At 43.3% G+C, this 7,500-nt stretch overlaps 1 long non-coding RNA gene across 1 annotated transcript; it reads right to left on the reverse strand.

Annotated features, from left to right (window-relative positions):
* Positions 1-3,229: 3,229 nt before the first annotated feature.
* On the reverse strand, positions 3,230-6,956 carry LOC132015313 (uncharacterized). Its single transcript, XR_009403614.1, has 3 exons — positions 6,917-6,956; positions 5,044-5,146; positions 3,230-3,312 (listed from the first exon to the last, which is right to left on the reverse strand). It is a non-coding gene; the product is annotated as an uncharacterized LOC132015313 (long non-coding RNA).
* Positions 6,957-7,500: the final 544 nt, after the last annotated feature.

Consider the following 7,500-nt stretch of genomic DNA (forward strand, 5'->3'; position numbering starts at 1 on the left):
ATAAAATTGTATTGAATTAGGTATAGCAGAGAAGCTGTAAATTATCGGAGAAATAAAATAGTGACATTCCATTAGGAGCCTATAAGCAGAATGTTCCAACAGTTGTAAACTTCTTAATCCTTTTAAAGAAATTAACACTGGAATTTATAGAGGATGCTGTACAGATGGGATTTGTGTAAGAAAGACTAAGGGCTCTCCTACCAGGGCCTTAACCTAAAAAGAGGCTTTGGCTTTATATTGAAAGATTAGGGAACAAACGTTCACGTGTAAGTTTAAAGTGACAGAAAATACTTATGATGCCCAAATATTATTTGTGTGATTCCTTGATTAATTGGCTTTTTGATAAACAAACCAACCAGAGACCCCAAACCATTGGACTGGAGACCTCCTAGGCTCCAAGGTCTAGCTCGAAGAGAGAGCATGAGAGAGAAAACCATGTAACTCAGAGTCAGTGCAGGACTGAGTCCAGTGCTAGAACACTGGGAGGATGCTGGTGGTGAGGCGGAACTGAGGGAGATCAGAGCTCTGTCAGGGACCACAGGGCGCCGAGCAAGGCTGTGAGCGTGCTAGCAGCATCATGATTTCAGGGTGCGCTTTGAGATGAAATGTGGATTATAGAAGGAGACCCTGAGGCACTCTAGTACCCATGCACAGATCCCCTTGCCCAAACTGGTCCTGGAGATTGGTGATGCCAGGACCCTCTATTCCGAGGGGGAAAAAAAAAAAAAACACAAAAACAAAAAACATTTCGTTTTGCATTTTTTTAGAGGGCAACAGCCTTAGAGAAAATTGTATGTAAATCACATGGCCACAAATAAGTGTGGGGCTCGTGTTCCTAGTTCCGGGGAGGGTCTTGGGCTGATAAGGAAATGGTGAGCAATGCCCTATGTTCTACAGATGTAGAGTGCTTCACGACATCCCCAACATTTTCTACTCATCATAACAACTTAAAACAGTTTTTCCTCCATTGTTCTCACATTCAGTGTGTTGTTCTCATAGTACATTTGAGGACATGAGCTGTAATAAAGCACATGGGTTTAGGATCAGTTCTGGGGTCAAGAGCTGCTTCTACTACTTGGCAATTTTCTACTCTTGAGACTTACTTAAGCTCACTCACTTCTGTCTCCTCATGTCTGAAGCAAGGAGACTGATGGCCAGTAGGCAGTGTTAAGGAGCAGTCTCAATTATTACCAAGATGACTTTATATTGTTCACCAAGCACTCTTCTAAGAACTGTATGTTTACTATCCAAGAACTGTTACGACAATATAATGAAGTACTATCACCATTTTACAGATCTGGAAACCAAGATTCATGCTATAAAATGACTCCGTCTAGGATGCAAGCCAATAAGTTACATGAAAGAAAAGTCAAAGAAACTGTCTTTAAGAATGTAACCTCTTAAAAATATATATATACGCTTTTAAAAAATAAAAAACTTAAAAAAAAAAAAAAGAGGAAGAATGTGACCTCATCACTACATGAGAAACTTGACTCGCATGCATCCAAAACGCTCCTAGTTGTGATTTCCTGTGAAGTTCCCTCTTCCATGGACATCTCCCCTGTGTGGATGTTCAGCCCTGCACAGACATTCCCTTTGCTTTCTTTCATCTTTCTCTATGTACAGGAGATGACCAGAACCCCAGTCCCTTGCCCTCCAAGAAGACAGAAATTTCTGTCATGGCCCTAAATGCAGGCAGTGCACAGAAATACTAAGGCAATGTAGGATCTTAGGAGAATGCATGGTTAAAGAACATAACTGATGAAGTTTGAAGGCAAGCCCACTGCCTTAGTAACTCTTTGATGTCTATGGCCACTGGCTGAATTTCTCCAGTATCAGGCTTCTGGTAGGTTCTATATGGTCATTTGACTTGTGTTTCTCAGGGAAGTGTCAAATTCTAATAAATATGAGCAGAACAACATAAAGAAAATGAGTTCACTCATGTTCATCCAGCATGTTTCTTCCTCAGCACAAATTGTTCATCCGCATCCCAGGCTAGGCCAGCCTCCTGAGAAATAATTCTCAGAATAAGGCAAATAGTCCTTGACTGCTCAGTCTCGGCACCATTTGTGCACTCGCTCATTTTAACTTCATAATCACTCTATGAGAAAGACATCTCAATCATCTCTGCTTTGCAAACGAAAAGGCAGACACTAAGGACAAGTAGTAACTTCCCAGCTAGTGGCAAGATTCATACTTCTTCCTGGGGTTAGATACTGTTAGAGTTTGAATTGTGGCTTTACAGACTTTAGATCCATCTAATTATCTCTTTGTGTCTGTACATACCACTTTATGATTTACTCTTTGAAACAACACACTTTCAAATAAAACATAATTATACAAGCCATAAGAAAGTTAAGCATTGCAAAGACTTCTGAAATAGCCATGATCCCGCAACATGAGTTTCTGAAGGAACAAAACCCCCCACATATTAAACCCCATAGAGACAAAAACATGTCAATGGGCTCAGCATGGCAGCCCCAGTGAGCCTTGGCCTGGCCATTGTCTGAGCAGGTTCCAGACTACAACACAGAGTTTTATACAATTCGTGTTTTCCCACAGTAGAACCTCCCTTCAAGAGTCCAAGAATCCTGAAGTATAGCTAACTCAATACATTTAAAAGAAAAAAAAAAGAAATGAAGAAAGCTCAAATTAAATTTTATCAGTTCCCAATGGCATAATGTCATGACTTACATAGTTTTCAGTTCTCAGTGATGTCAATTGCAAGTGTGAATTTGATGTTCTGACAATATCTATCAAGAATGAGTAAAAGAGCCTTGAGGACACTATACAAGGTGAAATAAGCCAGGCATGCAAAAGAATAATACTGTATAATATGAGGTATCTAGAGTAGATACAGAAGGTAGAATGGTGTTCTGAAGGGAAGAAGCGTGTTAAAGGGAAGGAGGGCTGAAGGGAAGGAAGAATGGGGAGTTATTTAATGGGTATGCAGGGTCAGTTTATGCAAGATGAAAAGTTTTGGAGATTTTATGTACAACAATACGAGTGTACTTAATAATACTGATTTCACACATAATAGTGGTTGCAGTGGTAAATTTTATGTTATATAGGTTTTACCACAAAGGTTTGGTATTTAAAAGAAAATAGAATGAGCAGAGGATGGATATCCTTCATATGCCATGCTTCTCTGTATTTTCACTGTCCCAGAATTAAGATTACTTTATAGTATAGCCCTGTTCTCTTAGGATAATCTCAGTTGACTCTTACCATCCTTGTAAAATCACTCACGGTGTCCTTTTCACTCTTCAGTGTCATGGGTGATAGTTACCATGCTCATTTTATCCAATAAGCCTTTGGTATTAAAGAACAATCAGAGAGATCAAAACCAGGGAGCACATCATGCCTATCATTAGCATCCACATTCATTCATTTACTTCTTCATTCATTCAACATGAGAAGGACCTCTGCAAATCTTGTACCTGTTATGGCTCTGGGTCCTACATTGGCGTGTAGGCAACAGTCTTCCCAGATAGTCTATGGCTTCTGCAAGGGCAGGACTGGTATCTAATTTATCTAATATCCCCAGATCTCAGCTCAGGGCCTAAAACACTTCAGGTTCCCAGCAGATGTCTGCTGAATTGTAAGAGGTCCTGGTTCCCACTGAAAGGCAGCAGTGAAGAGGGGCTGGCCCTCAGTAGTGTTGAACTCTCAGAACAGCCTTTGCCTTCTGCCCTTGGGGATGGCTTCTTTGGATAGGCAGACATAGGGAGAGCAAGGACCTCAGTTAAATTGCTTTCTCACATGTTACCCACTTACAAGTGCCTTTTATGGTCTTTATTGTTCCTGATGATTCTATGTTTTATTTTTTAAACAAACTTAGAAACATTTCCATAAGTCCTGAAATAGATGCTCACAGTAAGCCAATAAATTCTTGAAAAAGCTTGTCCATGTCCCCGTAATGTAAGTTACTCATTCATAAATCAGAGCTTTGAAACTCTGGTGCAATGGCTTAGCCAGTCAGCTGGTCTAATTATCCCAGCTCAGTGGCGGGCTTTGGAAATCTGGTCTTGGTTTCCTCTTTCCCAGGCAGCGGTGCTTTCAAGGTGAGTTTCAGGGAGTCGCCACCTCAGATGCTACACATTTATCTCCAAGTGTGGGACTGAATTACAGGGTGTGTTGTTTCATTTCTACCAGCATGCATGAAGCCCCTTCTATGCCAGGTGTATTATGATACCATCAGGGCTGGGCCCTCCAAGGAAAGCTCTTGGGTAGCCATATTATAGTGGAAACAGACATACCACAAGCTAGTGGGCAAAGAAAAGAATTGCAGTTCATGATAAGTGCTCTGGAGGAAGTAAGGTGATGGGATTAAGAGTGACCTGGGTTAAAAGCTTGCAAAGGAGGTGGGATGTGGTAGAATCCTAGGGTGCAGCCTCCCTGGATGTTCCTTGCTGTGGCCCTGCCACCATCTCCTATCTAAGGTTGGACTCATAACTTTTTCATGCAGGTTCTTTGTTCAATGGACCCATCTATGTCTGAACTGGGGGAGCTGCATATGTGAAACATGTCTGCCCACCCTGCCCCTTCCCCTCCAGAAGCTCAGATAGAAAGTCACCCAGTCCATATCCCCCCATTCTGTCATCTTACTCGTGCTCTTGCCCAGAGTTTCTTCCCTGCTGGCCCCCCTGCTTCCAACGTCTCCAAGTCAAGCAGTCTATCTCTAACCTCACCCCGCTCATGGTGCTGCTGCTTCGAGGTTTCTGAGATGCCTCACTGCATGCACATGCTGCTCTCAGGTCTCAGCGTGCCCCAATGACCAGCATTGGGTCCTTTGCACTGCTGTCTTGGCTCCTTTCCCAGGTCTTGTGCCTCGCAGTCTCCTCACCTTAGGAGAGGTCTTCCCTTGGATCATGATGAAGGTGCCTCTGCCATCCTTCCTCCAATGCCTCTGACTCTGTTCAGATTCAGCCCATTCTACAGGAAGTGACTTTCTGGTTCCCCCTCCTCCTTGGAAATGTCACTGATAAGCATTCCTTGGAAATCTTAGAGTCAGTTCTACTGTGTTAGTAACTGAACACTTACCATGTACTGACTTGTCTCCTTCCTTAAACAGACACCCCCTTGGCAGATGATTATCTCATCTTTTGGTCATTAGCCAATTTCACGTAGGACATATCATGGCACTCTGTCAAAAGAAGAACCCTAATGAATCTGGCAATCATCAGGAAAGAGAAAAATTGCTCCCCAGAATGTTATAAATTAACAACTAAGATGTGTATTAAGACATTAATAACACTTGTAGAAGAAAGAACATGAGAACAGAAAGTAATAAAATAGGAAAAAAAATACACTAGAGAGGACAAATAAAACCAAACTTGTTTTGAAAAGACTAATAAAAAGGATGTACTCTGGGCAAGATTGGCCAAGGGATAAATAGGTAGCTCTTGATGGTTCTTAATCCAAATGTCATCCAGATGTTGGGCTTAATTTATCAAAACAATTCTGAAATCCCTAAGACATTCCAATCTGAACCTGCTGGTTCATTAACATTTACTTAGCGCTCCTCTCTAGGCCATTGCCTCCTCGCATTGCCCTGGGGTCTTGAGCCCCCAGATCTAGTGTGCTGAAGAGGAGGAGGTGGAGGAGGAAGTAAGCAGGGGACCAGAGCATGTTAAGCTCCATGTTTTCCTGGAATCAGAGATCTTAAGCAATTTGGAAGATAAAGATGCCATCCCTGAGTTCCCAAAATGTCTACAGGTCATTAGAGATGAGAGGAGAGCCCAACAACATTCACTTTGGCATCTTCATCTGTCACTAAGCAACCAGGGTGTCACTCTCAAGGAGAACCACAAAGGGGTAGAAGGCCTGGCCTATTCTACAGTCAGCCCCACATGGATTCCAACACAGCTAACCAGCCCTGCGGCCCTAGGGGCCCCAGCTCCTACTTCTGAAAAGTGGGAATTCTAACTTACAAGGCTATTGTGACAATAAGACAAAGTACATGAAGTGCCCAGCCCGGCACAGATGGTCAGTGAACAATTGCTACTATGATCATACCTGATGACCTCATAGGCTGCTTTGTCTGTTTTGTTGTTTTGTTCTTTTTATTCCATTTTTCTAAAAGGAAAGTGACCCAGGTCACTCAGGACATTGTGGCCTACAACCTCAGGGATACTATGGGTGGAAGGGAGAGCAGGGCTCTGGGTTCCCCGAAGTCCCTGGCTAAGAGGCATTACTCCTCTTGCCCTGGAAGATCTTGTCCAAGGCTGCAGGAAACACTCCTGTGGAACCCCTGCTTTCTAGGCAGGAGGTGAGGTGTTTTAAGGTTATAAAAGAGTAGGTTTAAACCATGGGGAGATTCTTATGTTTTTCAGAACTACCCCAATTTCCCATTAAGAGCTTAATAGTCATTACTCAGGAGAAAAGATGTAGCTAAGGAGAATTTGGGCCTCAGAGCTGCTTAACAAGATCCCTAGTTTCCCTAGTTTACCCCCTCAGCCTTGAGGAAACACTCTCTCCTCCTGGTTCCACAGTTTCATGTTCCCCTGGTTGTCCTCCCCCTCTCTGGGGTCCAACTCAGGCTCTTTGTGAGCCCCTCCCACCCGAATAAGCACTGGGTTCCTGTCTATGCTCATACTGATTTTTTTCTCCTGGGGCACCCCCATCCCCACAGCATCATCATCTTGCCCAGAATGATCAGCATGTCCCCCCTGCTCATCCCACCTCTCTGCTTCAGACCCACATGCCTGACTACCTGCACAGGCCCTCCATTTGATGGTTCCAAGTATCTCAAGCTCAACATGCTCTTTGTCCCAAATCTGCTCACCATTTTTATCTAAAGGCCCCTCTCCAGGTCCTTCGGCTCAGTGCATGGCTTCCACACTCCCCAGGGGAAGCCAGCAACCAGGAGATCAGACTTGGCCTTTCCATCCCCAGACCACACACCATCAGTCACCTGGTCTGGTGAATTTCACCTTTGTCTGCCACTCTTCTCCATCTTCACCACACCCCTCTCCATTCAGGCCCCACTACCTCTGTCCTAGAATCTGAAGAGCCTCTGATGCATGTCCCAGTCACAGATTGGCCCCTCCCATCTTTTTTTCACCCTGCCATCAGCACCGTCCTTCCAAACGCACCAAATACACACTGGATGGATTGCATAATACTTCCGCCACACTAGAGTCCTGTAGGACTCCATTTGGATGAAGCTTAGCTGAGGACAAGAAAGTAGCTACCCCTGGAGGTGGGGTAGGAATGACTGTGAGGTCAGGAGGGAGTCCTGTGCAGATCTGCAAATATTCTGTGTTATGATCCAGGTGATGGTTACCTGGGGAGATAAATAGGTTGACATTCATCAAGCATGAACTGAACATTTGACACGTTACCATATGTTTATGATATGTCAAAAAATAAAAACAAAATGTATAAATCGACACAATCTATTGATAAAGGAAAAAAATTAAAAAACCCATCAGGTCTCTTAAATCTCTTTTAGGGTAAAACCAAATATTTCAACATAGCCTATGTTTATGATGTCTA

This window comes from Mustela nigripes, chromosome 4 (assembly GCF_022355385.1).
Source record: "Mustela nigripes isolate SB6536 chromosome 4, MUSNIG.SB6536, whole genome shotgun sequence".
Lineage (NCBI taxonomy): Eukaryota > Metazoa > Chordata > Mammalia > Carnivora > Mustelidae > Mustela > Mustela nigripes.